We start from the raw sequence: 14,786 nt of genomic DNA on the forward strand, positions 1-14,786 counted from the left end.
TATCTATCTATCTATCTATCTATCTATCTATCTATCTATCTATCTATCTATCTATCTATCTATCTATCTATCAAGAAAAATACAAAGAAGAGCAGCACCAAGGAGGAGATTAATTCCATTTTGGAAGGATTGTGTGTGCAAGCATGGCCGGCCTTAGCTATGTGCGACACGTGCGGTCGCACAGGGCGCCGGCCGCCATGCTGCAAGGGGGGCGCCAGTGGGTATGAGCAGAAGAGAGGAGAAATGTTCCTCCCTCTGCACTGCTGCGTGAAGTGAGCGCTGATTGGAGGAGCAGCAGCAGGTGCTTCTGTCTGCTCCACCAATCGGCACAGCCTGTACTCACAGACACTCAGCACCTCACGCAGCTCCTTCCTGCTGTGCTTGCTGCCCCAGTGAAGACTCCTCCACGGAGCTCCAGAGTCAGGTAAGAGCAGAGGCTTTAGCTTTATTTATGTTTATTTATGTGCTGTGTGAGGGAGGGGGAGAGAGGGGGCTTTATGTGATGTGTAACAGGATGTTTTTTTTTAAAAAAGATCGATTTTGTGGGGGAGGGGAGACTAGGTTAGAGGTACTTTGTGTGTATTTTTTACAGATCGATTTTGTGGGGGAGGGGACATTGCTCTAAGTGCTATAGGAGTGTGGGGGGATTCTTTATACATGTATTTTGTGGGGAGGGGGACTTCTGTATAGTTTATTTTGTGGTGTAGGAGCTTATTATGAATCATGGGGGAGGGGAACTTAGCGTTATGTATGGGGAGAAAGGATTCTTTAGGGTACGGCCACACGGAGCGGCCCTCACACTGTCGCAACGTGGCCAACAACCGCGCTGGCACTATGTAGGAGCGGCTGTCAAATACCTCGTTAAGGGGTATTCCGGTTACACTCGCGTGCGCACTGCCGCTCCATTCATTCTCTATGGGAGCGCCGAAGATAGCCGAGTGCAGTGTTCTGCTTTTTCCGGCGCTCCCATAGAGAATGAATAGGAGGTAAGTTGTTGTAATTTGCAAAATCGTGCGTCCATAAAGGGTGTATTAATTCATGGCCGCACGTTAACGCTGGTAAACCGTCCCTTTATCTGCAAAATCGTGCGGCCATGAATTAATACACCCTTTATGGACGCACAATTTTGCAAATTACAACAACTTACCTCCTATCCATTCTCTATGGGAGCGCCGGAAAAAGCAGAACACTGCACTCGGCTATCTTCGGCGCTCCCATAGAGAATGAATGGAGCGGCAGTGCGCATGCGAATGTAACCGGAATACCCCTTAACGAGGTATTGGACAGCCGCTCCTACATGGTGCCGTCGTGGTTGTTCGCTGCGTTGCGCCCGTGTCAGGGCCGCTCTGTGTGGCCTTACTCTTAGGCTGGATTCACACGAGCGTGTGCCTTTTGCGCACGCAAAAAACGCGGCGTTTTGCCTGCGCAAAATGCATTTGACAGCTGCGTGTGTCAGCCCCGTATGATGCGCAGCTGTGTGATTTTCACGCAGCCGCCATCATTATGACACTCCATTTGGATGTTTGTAGCACGTGGTGCTTTTCTGTTTTCATTCATCCTTTTCACAGCTGTTGCGCGAATCACGCTGTTCACATGGAAGTGCTTCCGTGTGGCATGCGTGGTTTTCACGCACCCATTGACTTCAATGGGTGCGTGATGCGCGAAAAACGCTCAAAGAACGGACATGTCGTGACTTTTACGCAGAGGACCAACGCTGCGTAAAAATCACGCACATGTCTGCACGGCCCCATACACTAATATAGGTCCGTGCGACGCGCGTGAAAATCACGCGCGTTGCACGGACGTATATCCCATTCGTCTGAATAAGCCCTTAGTGATAATATTTGTGGGGGAGAACAACTTGATTATAAGGGTAGGAACACACAGGGTGGATATGTAAAACTACACAGTGTATACGTCCTGAGAACCGCAGGGAATTTCACCTGAAAAACATCCCCAAATGGTTCGAGCCACACCGGTAAGTATAGTAATACATGATGAATGAGAGCGGGGCTGCGGCTGTGTAATACAGCCATTGCCCCGCTCCTGAGTCCTGACAAAAGCGCGCCGCGAGGATGATGCGATGCGGCCAGCGCTGCACTAATGAGCGGAGGCACTGAAAGCAGAACATGGCGGACATACTGCAAAACACCCCAGTGTTCTGTCTTCGGTGTCTGTCTCATTAGTGCAGCGCCGGCCGCATTACCTCATGCTGACCGCGCACGCACTTCTGTCAGGAGCGGGGCAATGACTGTATTACACAGCCGCAGCCCCGCTCTATAACGGCGGAGATCACAGAAACCGCTCATCTCCGCCGCTATTCTCCTGAATGCTGCGATCAAAGCTGACTGCAGCATACAGTGACGAGGTGGGATTACCCTTGGATCGCGTCACAGGGAATTCCTGTGACGCGATTGAGGGCCATACCATATATGGGCAGACAGCCCAGGGTCCATTGAAGGACCCCAGGGCCGTCTTACCATATTTCCTGTTGTTAGGGCATTCTTAGGTATGTCCTAACAAATGCCTGTGTACTATCTGTCCACAGGCTAATGTACTGGCAAATATCTGATATATGCCAGTATATTAAAGTTTAAAAATAGAGTAAAAACATAAAGTAATGTTAAATTTTCAAAAATACACATACACCTTTTTTTTACAATAAACCTTAAAATAAGTCTCAATACATAAAATATACACACATTCGGTATTGGCGCGGCCGTAATAACCTGCACAACAATTTTTTTGCGTCATTTATGATGTGTACGCTGTAAAAAAAGAATAAAAAAAAACTTTTCACTTATTAATGTGAGGCGCGAGGTGCGATGAATTTAACCTTCATGTGCCTCAAATTAATAGTAATTAACCCCATCATGTACCTCACACATTAACCCATTATGACTGAGAAACATAATGGGGTTAATTACTATTAATTTGAGACACATGGAGGTTAAATTCATCACACCACGTGCCTCACATCAGAAAATGGAAAGAACTTTTTTTTAATTACTGTTGGCAAAGTATCGTTTTGGTATCGAAATTGCAATACTACACGAAGTATCGGTATCGAAGTCCAAATTCAGGCATCGTGACATCCCTACTACCTACAAAGGGGCTGTGTTGCACGACCAATAGGGGCCTGTGTGGCATGACCTACAGGGGGCTGTGTGGCACGACCTACAGGGGGCTGTGTGGCACGACCTACAAGAGGGCTGTGTGGCACGACCTACAAGAGGGCTGTGTGGCACGACCTACAAGGGGGCCTTGTGGCACTACCTACAGGGGGCTGTGTGACACTATCTACAGGGGACTGTGGTACGACCTACAAGGGGGCTGTGTGGCACGACCTACAAGAGGGCTGTGTGGCACGACCTACAAGAGGGCTGTGTGGCACGACCTACAAGAGGGCTGTGTGGCATAACCTACAAGGGGGCCTTGTGGCACTACCTACAGGGGGCTGTGTGACACTATCTACAGGGGACTGTGGTAGGACCTACAAGGGGGCTGTGTGGCACGACCTACAAGAGGGCTGTGTGGCACGACCTACAAGGGGACTGTGCAGCAAGGGGGCTGTGTGGCACGACCTACAAGGGGGCTGTGTGGCACGACCTACAAGGGGGCTGTGCAGCAAGGGGGCTGTGTGGCACGACCTACAAGGGGGCTGTGTGGCACGACCTACAAGGGGGCTGTCTGACACTATCTACAGGGGGCTGTGTGGTACTATCTACAGGGGGCATCTGTGAGTGGCGGGCTGATGGTCATTTTACTGTGAGTGGGGGGCTGATGGTAGTTTTACTGTGAGTGGGGGGCTAATGGTCATTTTACTGTGAGTGGACGGGCTAATGGTCATTTTAGGGTATGTTCACACGGCAGCCTCCGTTACGGCTGAAATTACAGAGCTGTTTTCAGGAGAAAACGGCTCCGGAATTTCAGACGTAATGGCATGTGCAGGCGCTTTTCGCTGCGTCCATTACGGACGTAATTGGAGCTGTTTTTCCATGGAGTCAAGGGAAAACGGCTCCAATTACGTCTCAAGAAGTGACAGGCTTTTCTTTGACGCGGGTGCGTCTCTTTTACACGCCGTCTTTTGACAGCGGCGCGTAAAAAAATGACCGTCGGCACAGAATATCGTAAGACCCATTCAAATGAATGGGCAGATGTTTGGCGACGCTTTTGAGCCGCATTTTTGGACGTAATTCGGGGCTAAAACGCCCGAATTACGTCCGTAAATAGTGTGTGTGAATCCAGCCTTACTGTGAATGGGGGGACTGATGGTTATTTTACTGTGAGTGGGGGGCTGATGGTCTTCAAGTGGTTTCCACCTCTGACCTCCAATTGAAATTAATAGTAGGAAGAAAATAGCTGTGGTGCTCGTTTGGAGATTTTTTTGCTGCGTCTTTTGCATTCGCTTCAACGGCTTAAAAAAAACGCTAAAAAAACCCCATCAAATAACGCTGTCAATTCAAAAGCAGATTTTTTCTGCCTTACAAAAAACGCTGTGTGAACATACCCTAAGAATGTAGTGCTTATTTTAAGCTATTTTCTGTCTTTCTCGAAACAATTTTTGGTAGGGGGGCCCTGAGGAATTATTTTTTTCCAGGGGTGGCTCAAGTCCGAAAAGGTTGGGAAACTCTGTAGCAGGCTACAGAGGCGCCTGCAGCCTATGAGGCGCAGGGACAGGATCCCTGCGCAGTCGGCGTGATGACATCTCTGGATCAAGCCGGCCTACGCCAGGATCCTGTCAGGTGGAGGTGGGGGGCAGTATGGCACTTTCTACAAGGGGGAGGTGGGGGCTGTATGTCACTTTCTACAATGGGGAGGTGGGTGCTGTATGACACCATCTACAAGGGGGCGGTGGGGGGCACTGTGTACAAGAGAGAGGTGGGGCTGTATGACACTACAAGGGGCAGATGGGGGGCTGTATGGCACTACAAGGGGCAGATGGGGTCTGTATGGCACTGTCTACAAGGAGGAGGTGGGGGATTATGGCACTGTCTACAGGGAGCACTTTCTACTAGGGGGGCTGTGGGGGCATTATACTCTGTGGAGGACATCATACTGTGTAGGGGCACTACAGGGGGCAATATAATGTGCGTGGCACTTAGGGGGCATAACACTGTGTGGGCACAATTAGAGGACAAAATACTGTGTCCTTGAAGGCGTTATAATATATTACATTATTAAATATTATTATTATACTGTGTGTGGGGCACTAAAGGGGCATTACACTGTGTGGGGGCACTATATAGGGCATTATACTGTGGGGAGGAATTATGCTTTTTTATGGGGCATTTTTTATAATGGCGTGGGGCGCCGAAAGATAATTTCGCACGGGGCGCCATCTACCCTAAGGCCGGCCCTGTGTGCAAGCCTCAGGGCCACGACCTCCGGTCCCAAAATGTAGAAATCCAAAGAATAGGCAGCACTCCACATCATAGTATCAAAGTGAAAAAAATAAATTATTCACCCATATGGCAAAGTGTGACATTTCAGCCCCAGCATGGGCCTTTCTCTTTTGCTCGAGAAAGGCCCATGCTGAGGCTGAAACGTCGCACTTTGCCATATGGGTGAATACATTTTTTTCACTTTGATACTATGATGTGATGCCTATTCTCATATCTATCTATCTATCTATTTATCTATCTATTATATCTATCTTGGCTTAAAAAGATCGAATATTTCAGTCGGCTTAGCTCTGAACCCTCACCTTTAACCCTTGAAGGTAGTCTCCAAATCTCTTTTTGCCCTTAGCCATCCACACCTGACCCAAAGGCACCGTATACAATTTATAAACTGCTCCTGGGGACTCCACGCCCCTTGGAACTCCACCTGGTGTATTTTACACCATTCTCATGCACGGACCATTTTCGTACACCTGACCATCAATTTTCTGACTCCAAGGAACCCCCTCTCCCTGTCACAGATTGGCTACAGTGACACCTTACTGTCGGCCGTCCCGCCACACATGAAGGGCAAGCTCTAAACCCTCCTGCAAATACAGGCACCATATATCAATGCCAATTGCATTCAAATGGACCCTGTCGGCTCTGCGAAACTCAGCAGATGGCGTCTCCAAATCGCAGTGCCGGACCATAATACCATCATTCTGGCGAACAAAGTGACCGACCTCCTTGTTAATCTTCGCCCTAGCTTTTTTCAAGTTGTCAACCGACCACGCCTGCTGCCAGGCCCGTCTCGCCACAATATCTGACCAAGCAACCAATATTTGAAAATGCCGACCATAGCCGCAACAAATCCAGCTTTACATCCCGAACTATTTCCCTGGAAGGCCTGAGCGCAAAAACATTACCCCCTGTGTGCAAGAGTAAATCATTAGGAGGTCTATCCAGACCTGCGCAAAATTGTACCTCCGACAGCACTCTGTTCCGTAGTATGCCCCTAAGCCCCAGCCACTGCACTTGCATCTCCGACCTTGCAAAACCCAGTTGACGGCCGTTTGGGTGGACATCCGCCCGCAGGGCACCCCGGTCAACAATTGAGTGGCTGACAATCCAAGCCAGGCAGACATCAGTGCCTAAAAAACAGTAAACAAAACATGACATGTAATCCCCACATGCAGCCCATGCAAAACCATCCCAAGGCTCCACGTAACACAATTTCCCAAGCAAGACTGAACGAGCTGCAGCTGCACCTTACCAGCCCCCCGTACCCTAGCAACCATTCTCTCAGATAAAGGAGCTGGTCATCCGCCAACCGACACTCCATGCGGACAGCATTAATAATGATGCCCAAATACTTTACCATCGTCGCTAGACCCTCCGCCTTCTCGGGTGCTAACGGTACCCCGAACAACTCTGCCACGTGCTCCAGCATATGTAACAATATGGAGCAAACATTAGATCCCAAGGGGCCCACGAACAAGAAATCGTCCAGGGAGTGGAGTACTGAGAACCAGCCGGCTTCTTGCTTCACTACTCACTCCAAGAAGGTACTGAACAGCACGAAATATGCGCTTGAGATAGAATAGCCCATAGGAAGACAACAATCCACGTAAATTTCCCCTTCCCAACAAAACCCCAACAATGGAACACTATCCGTATAAACTGGCAACAACCGAAACACCGCCTGTATCGGTTTTAGCCAACAGTGCCCCCTTACCAAATGTCTGAACCCAAGAAACCGCAGAATCAAAAGACGTATATGAAACTGAACACAAAGCAGGATCAATGCCATCATTGACCGACCCGCCAAACGGGAACGATAAGTGAGGAATGAGGTGAAATTTATTGGGCTACTTCTTCGGGCCAAGTCCCAAAGGAGAAACCTGCAGATTCACCCAAGGTGGGTCACTAAACGGGCCCGCTATCCTACCGAGGTCCACATCTTTCTGATTTTTTCCGCTACCACCCCCGGTCTAGTCAGAGCCGACGCCAAAATCTTATGGAAGGTCAAAGGTCCGTCCTGGTGACTCAGCATACGAAAACCCTCCATGAACCCTGCCAGCAAAAATTCCGCCGACGCTCTATCTAGATACCTCCCTAGATAAGGCAGCATCCTTATTATCGTCATCGGTGTCGCCCCTCTTCTGCCCAACCACCTGTCCTTTTCCTTTACAGCGCTTGAAACATCTGGACAGGCTATGTGTGCCACCGCAGCCAGATCACTCATGCTCGTAATGGCAGTCGGACAGGAACTTGCAGTGTCCTTCATTGAACTGCCAACAGCAGCCCTTTCTTGTCCCAACCGAGGACCCCATAACCTTTTGGTGCGGCCATGAGCCACATCAACAAACTAATACCCGTTTGTTCCCACCGTGGCGAGAGCCGAACAGATTTACGCTTCTGGAATTTCTCATTATAGCGCAACCAAGCAACCCCCCCTATACACCCGATAAGCCTCGCCGATCCCATCCATGTAGCAAAAGAGCGCAGAATGATTCTCTGGCGTCTTCGCCCCCACCACAGTAGCCAAAATCGCAAAGGCCTGAAGCCAGTTAGCAAAAGTACGAGGAATGAAGCAATACCGTCGCTTCTCCTCCGCATCCTTTGTACTCTCGTCTGGCTTAACACAATCCAAGTTAAACTTCTCCAAAGGCAACAAAGAGAAGATCTCAACGTATTCATCTTTCCAGATCTTCTACTTGACCTCCTACTTCATGTGTGCCCGAAGAGGACCCTCAAAGCACACGTATACCTCCCCTTTTGTCGCATCCGCCAACCTCACATCCTCCGCCGTTTCCGCTTACTGGTGCCCCTTCACCTGCGGACATCCTGCTACCAGCCGCTCTGTCCACCTGAATGTCCACCGCACTCCCAGCACATGCCGCCCCATGAGCAATCGCCACAGGCGCAACTGCATCAGCAACCACCATGGATCTTGCAGGACCCTTAACACCTGCAAACACCCTATCCAACACAGGCAACCCAAACAACTGCCCCAGTGCCGACCACACAACCTCTGGGGAACCACTCGGGCCCTGCGTCCCACCCCCAAGCTGAGACCATAAGACAAGCACCCCAGACAACACATCATGCACAGCCCTATCAGTGCCCAACACACCCCCAACTCCCAAAGGCAATCCAGTCCCCCCAACCCACCCAGAACCCGATGGCACCTCACCTGGCCATCCCTGGGCAGGACCCCCAACAGCCATTGAGACAGCGACCAAAATCCTCGTAGGCCGACTGGCAGAGCCACCGACTGTCATCATGGGAAGCCCCTCCTGGCATAGAGGGGCATCAGGGAAGCCATCATCACTGTCCTTGGCCTCCTCCAGGAACTCCCCGTCCTCACGGTCATCCCTGCCAGCACTCCCGTGCTCCACACCAGGGGAGCTAGGCTTCGCCCCCTGGTTACGAAGAGCAGGCTGCCGACCTACACTCCTGCTCAAACATTCCGACAGCGGAAGCAGCAGGCCGGTCAGATGTTGGGGTGGTACCCTGCCTAGCTGCTTCACCGGCCGGTAACTTACCAGGGAAATCAGCTGCGCTGCTCTCCATTGCATGTCGTCCGGAGGGAGGGGGGTTCCCCCTCCCGCCTCCCGCTGAGCCCCGCCATTGTGACGGATTCCTCCCCACCTGCAGACTCGCGGTAGCAGATCATCTCCGGCCGGCTGCGGCAGGAGTGACCCTTTGGGGAGTCCCAAAATGGCGCCGAACTCATGGGCGGGCCCGGAACCTGGCACCCGTTTCTGACGCCGCTTCCCCAACTGTGGACACTGCAGCCATCAACATGGTCTGCACCCACTCCTATCCACGCCGTGGAACAGCCTCACGAACCGCAGCCAAGAAAACCTCCATGGAGGAATCTACAGTGCACACAGGAGAAACTCAGGCCTGAACTACTCTCCTCTAACTTCTCTCTTCTTCTCGCCAACTGAATCACTTCCTATATTCAGCCCCTTATATAACTTGGCCCCTGCAGAGCCCACCCACACCACCTGCTGGTTTACAATAAAAACCCATGACAAGCGTTAAGCCTTACAATAACTTATAAGCCTCCCTGATTCTATCCCAGTCAAGCCGCATTCCACTACGGCTTTGCCCCGCACCATTGCTATCTATCTATCTATCTATCTATCTATCTATCTATCTATCTATCTAATATATTGTCAGCACACAGCAGAAAAAGTACTGGAATGGGTGTAGAACTCAGTTTTTTGACATGGGTGAGATAAATGAATCCAGGAAAGCTGGGTTTCCTCAGTAAACCTAGTTTGCTGAGGCTTTTGTAACATGTGTGCGGTGGGACTGGATTTCTATGGAATGGCTGGTAGGATTGGTAGTGGGACCTGTCCTTCTAGACCCCAGTTCATTACGGGTGTTAGTCAACTCAGGTGAAGCTAGTAGGCTTGTTAGGGCTTGTCCACACGTAACAGAATTCTGCAGCATTTCCGTTAAAACTAGCAGGCGTTCCGCTGCGGAAAAAGCGCTCCTTTTTCTGCATTTTTTTACTGCAATTTAGTCCACTTTCCGTAGCAGGATTTGACATTCTGCGGTACGAAAAATACGCACCGCAGGTGAATTTCTGGTCGGAAATTTTACGCAGCGTGTGGATAAGATTAGTTAAATTTCACTCACTTTGCTGCTACTGTATTCTGCTGCATATTTTCCATCCGCAATTCCGGGGGAAAAATATGCAGCAATTCCGTTACGTGTGGACAAGCCCTAAAAAGAAAAATAAGGAATTGGTGCAGTATTTCCCGCAGCGGAATGTCTGCAAGTTTTAACAGAAATGCTGCAGAAACGTGTGGACAAGCCCTTACTGAGCCACAAAAGCTGTGCAGTTAGGGCAGAGAGTGTCAGAGCACTGGAATCCACACAAGGCAGTATGGAAAGCCTAATCCAATGAACATTGTACTCATTGTTTATTATAAGTGAGGAATCCTGCTATTAAGTTAGTGCCCGGACGGGCCAGGTGTTTGTTTTATTCATATGCTGCAAGTCTTGTATGCTGGATAAGCATGGACTTTAACCCTTTCCCGACTGCCCATTGTTGTTTGACAATGGGCGGGTCCGAAGTCTCTCTCTTATTCTCTAAGGCTTCGTTTACATCGACTACGGTATTCATCCCGTCAAAACGACGGTACCCTTGCACAACGGAGACAAACTGAAACCATTGGCACCGGACCCGTCACCATTGAAATCAATGGTGATGGAAACGGAAACCTATGGTTTCAGTTTGTGTTAGTCATGGCTCCGTTCCGATGGAAAGCTAAAGTAGGTAAGGTAAAAAAGAGGTTAAATCCTCAACACCACAAAAAACAGAGACAAATTGATAGCTTTTTACCGCTCAGACAGTTGTGGATGTAAAGTCTGAAGTGTCCATCAAGGGTTTGACCTTCCCCCAGCTAGCATGCAGAAAGAACGATCCAAATTTCCACTGGTGTGTGTATCTCGCTGGTACTTGTGGTTCCACACAGAAATGAAACTGCAGAAATGCAACTGCTTGCTTTGTATATCCTCGTACTTGATGTTCTAAATCTCCAACAAGGGAGAAAAAGGAGATAGTGCACTACCTTTTGGAAACTACAAATTCCACGAGTTTATTCCACACTTACAAAAACAGATATAGATAAAAGCATAAGATAAGTTCTTGTGTCATTTCAAATATTGCAACCCGACCCTGGGTTTTCGCCTTTCTGGCTTCCTCTATATCTGTTTTTGTAGATGTGAACATAGCCTTAGTAGGAGCTGTTATTCCAGCTCATGTTCAAGCCTGGTGAATACAAGCCTGCTGAAAACAGCTGGGATAGGAGGAAACTCCGACCCCAGCTGTTTAATCCCTTAACGACGATTGACGGATATCATCTGCACAAAGGGGTGCTAGTTCCCAAAATAAAACATCTGCGAAAAATCATCACAAACGGATATTGAGACAAAAAGGATCCGTCCAAATGCACCAACAATGGCCCCCGGTCAATTGGATGTACCTCCAGAAATTCCCGGACACACCGCACCGGGCAGACTATAGGAACCAGACATCTTGCCAAATCAATCGCACATCACCCCACAACAAACCTCCCTCCCGATATTTAGATTTTGACATCAATTCAGATATTCGAAATACACCGAAAAATGCCAAGGAAAAAGCCACCCTGAAAAGCAAAACCTCATACATTGAAGCACCTACTACTGACACACATGTACCCAAATATGCCAACAACTCAAACAACACCAGATGTCGCATATCCACTCACAAATGACCCTTCCGATAACCTTTTATAGCCTTTCTAACTAAAAAATTATTGGTGACGTCCACTACTCCACGCAATTTAAACCAAAAGGCCAAAGCTGCCAGGCAGCCATTCACACCCGACACAGACACGCCTTGTTCATGCTACAATCCAACAAAATACAACACCACAGCAACCCAATCATCCTCTGTGACGTGTGCACCAACCTGCACCAACAAAGATGAGCATTCACACCATACTTTTTTATATGCACGCCAAGTACCCTCACTCAAAGAACGCTGAATCAATCCAGATGCTGACCCAAGACCATGTTCCAGAGCCGCTCGAGACAAGGAATACTGCCTTCCTCTGCTTCCGGCGCCAACAGGCGAAACCTGTCCCACTAGGCGAGAGAGCGAATAAGCCACAGAACTACAAACACCTTTTTATATGCACTGCTACAAACAAAGAATTAAGAGCCAACCCCTGCAGAACTAAGTACCGTAGTAACCGCAGCACCGGTGGGGAACTAGCCGATTGGTTGTTAAACGCCCAGGTTGTCACAGGAAAACCTAACCCTGCTCACCCCAGACCACTGTAGCCACCACAATCGGAAACAATTTCAGAAGAGCCAGGTTGGAGACCAACCCCGCCGTCCACCAAGACTCCGGCCAAGGGCCCGCACACCATTACCCCTGAAGTAAGCCCCATAGCCTCACGCCCCAGATACATCAGTGAAGAGCTCCAAAGCATCGCTACGCACAACAGGATCAATCCACACAGAATGCCCATTATACGAGCCCTAAATGGATTTCCACACCTCCAAATCCACCCGAACATCCCCTGACAGGCGAACAAAATGCTGAGGATTCACCATGCCCGCTGTAGCCAAGCGCCTGTAGAACACCCGCCCCATAGGCAGGATTCGACATGCAAAATTCAACTTGCCCAGTAAAGACTGAACCTGACAAAGTGGTACCTTCTTACTTCTCCGACACTGGCTGACCACACATTTCAACTCCTCCAATTTATCTACAGGAAGCCTGCATTCCATCGGATCCGTATCAATAACAATACCCAAAAACTTTATCACGGAGGCAGGGCCCTCAGTCTTACCAGGAGCCTAAGGGACTCCAAAATGTCGTGCCACAGCCTCCATGGTATGCAACAAAATCGAACATATTCAAGATCGTGGGGGCCAATAAGCAAAAAGTAATCTAAATAATGAAGCATGGAAGACCCCCCAGCCACTTGCTTCACCACCCATTTGAGAAATGTGCTGAATGCCTGAAAATACGCACAGGATATTGAACACCCCATCGGTAAACAACAATCAACGAAATACTGTTTGTCCCAATGAATACCCAACAATCTAAAACTGTCTAGACGAACAGGCAACAATTGAAACGCTGCCTCAATATCTGTCTTAGCCAGCAGGGTGCCCTCAACCAAACTTGCGCACAAATACAATTGTGGAATCAAAAGAAGCGTAAGAAACTGAGCACAATTCTGGGTCAATACTGTCACGGCGTGGGGTGTGGACCAACTGGGCCGTACCGCGTAGCAGGATAGCAGCTGGCCAAACAGGTACAGTACAAAGTCTATAATCCAGAAAGGGTACCTGAGGCAGTGTAGACAGTAGCGGTGATTCTGGCTAAAGATAAGGCTCCGGCAGTAGACTGACACCCAGCGGGGTGTGACACAGTAGATGCAGCGGAAGACACAACTTCAACTCTAGACGGAACAGATGCACGATAGCACGGGATACAGGGTACAGGCAGCAGGAACGGGTAACACTGGGAACTGGAAAACACTAGGAGACCATTTGCAATACAAACTTTAGGTACACAACAAAGCTCAGGCAATGATCAAGAGGGCAGAGCCCTTTTTATAGTCCAGCAGCATTCTGGACTGATTGTAGACTTCCTGCAATTGTGCGCGCACTGGCCCTTTAAGGCCGTGCACGTGCGGGCACGCACGCCCTGCGGGAGACAGTCTCAGATCCAGGAAGTGAGTGCCAGCGTCTCACAGGAGGGAGACGCCGCAGAGAACTCATGTGTCCATGGCCGCGGTCGTCGGAGGATAAGTGAGAGCGACGGGCCGCGGCCATAGACGTAACAGTATCTCCCCTCTTACGCCCCGTCCTCTTGGGACTAGAGCAGGAGAGAAAATTCTTCACAAGGACTGGAGCATCAATGTTCTCCTCTGGCTCCCAAGACCTCTCTTCTGGACCGAATCCCCTCCAATCCACCAAATAAAACATCCTTCCTCCCACTTTCTTGGTGGCCAGGATCTCCCTTACTTCGAAAGTGCCTGACGAGCCGCCAGGAACCACTGCGGAACTAGGAGTCCTGGAGTAGCGGTTCAGGACCACGGGCTTCAGCAGGGAGACATGGAAGGAGTTAGGTATCTTGAGGGTAGGAGACAGCCGAAGCTTGTAAGACACAGGGTTAATTTGTAGCAGAATCTTGAAGGGTCCGAGGAACCTGGGAGAAAATTTGCAAGACAGCACCCTCAGCCGGATATTCCTGGAAGACAGCCAGATCTTCGCACCTGGAAGAAACTGAGGAGGCTCTCGTCTTCTAGTGTCTGCCTTTCTCTTCATGCGGTCCACCGACAGCAGAATAGAAGATCGGGTCTGTTTCCATATCTGCAGAAAGTCCCTGAAAGTAGAGTCAGCTGCATGCACCTGGGACATGGTAGAGGCAGGAAGAGGTATTCGAGGATGTTGGCCGTAGACAATGAAGAACGGACTGGAGGTGGTGGACTCACTAGTATGGTTATTATAGGAGAACTCATGTGCACCCAGTCATCATACCGCCTGGAGACAAAGTGCCACAGATAGTTCTCCATAATCTGGTTAACCCTCTCGACTTGGCTATTGGACTGGGGATAATAGGCTGAGGAGAAGTCCAACTTTACACCGAGGAGGCCGCAGAGTTCTCTCCAGAGACAATATACAGACGGAAGATGTGTTGAACGAAGAGGTCGGCTAGTCGAGCAGCAGAAAACAGGCCAGTCAGGGGAACAAAATGAGCCATTTTGGAAAATCGATCCACCACCACCCAGATCACACTGGATCCAGCAGAGGGAGGCAGATCCATGACAAAGTCCATCGCAACATGCTGCCAGGGGGCATCGGGCACAGGCA

At 49.6% G+C, this 14,786-nt stretch overlaps 1 long non-coding RNA gene across 1 annotated transcript in view; it reads left to right on the forward strand.

Moving 5' to 3' along the window:
- Window positions 1–340: 340 nt before the first annotated feature.
- The window catches only part of LOC142658692 (uncharacterized), a 48,935-nt gene continuing 34,489 nt past the window's right edge, over window positions 341–14,786 (forward strand). Inside the window, exon 1 of the long non-coding RNA XR_012850155.1 lies at window positions 341–424. This is a non-coding gene — a long non-coding RNA (uncharacterized LOC142658692). The remainder of the gene's footprint in view (window positions 425–14,786) is intronic.

The sequence above is a fragment of the Rhinoderma darwinii genome, chromosome 8, assembly GCF_050947455.1.
Source record: "Rhinoderma darwinii isolate aRhiDar2 chromosome 8, aRhiDar2.hap1, whole genome shotgun sequence".
Taxonomy (NCBI): domain Eukaryota; kingdom Metazoa; phylum Chordata; class Amphibia; order Anura; family Rhinodermatidae; genus Rhinoderma; species Rhinoderma darwinii.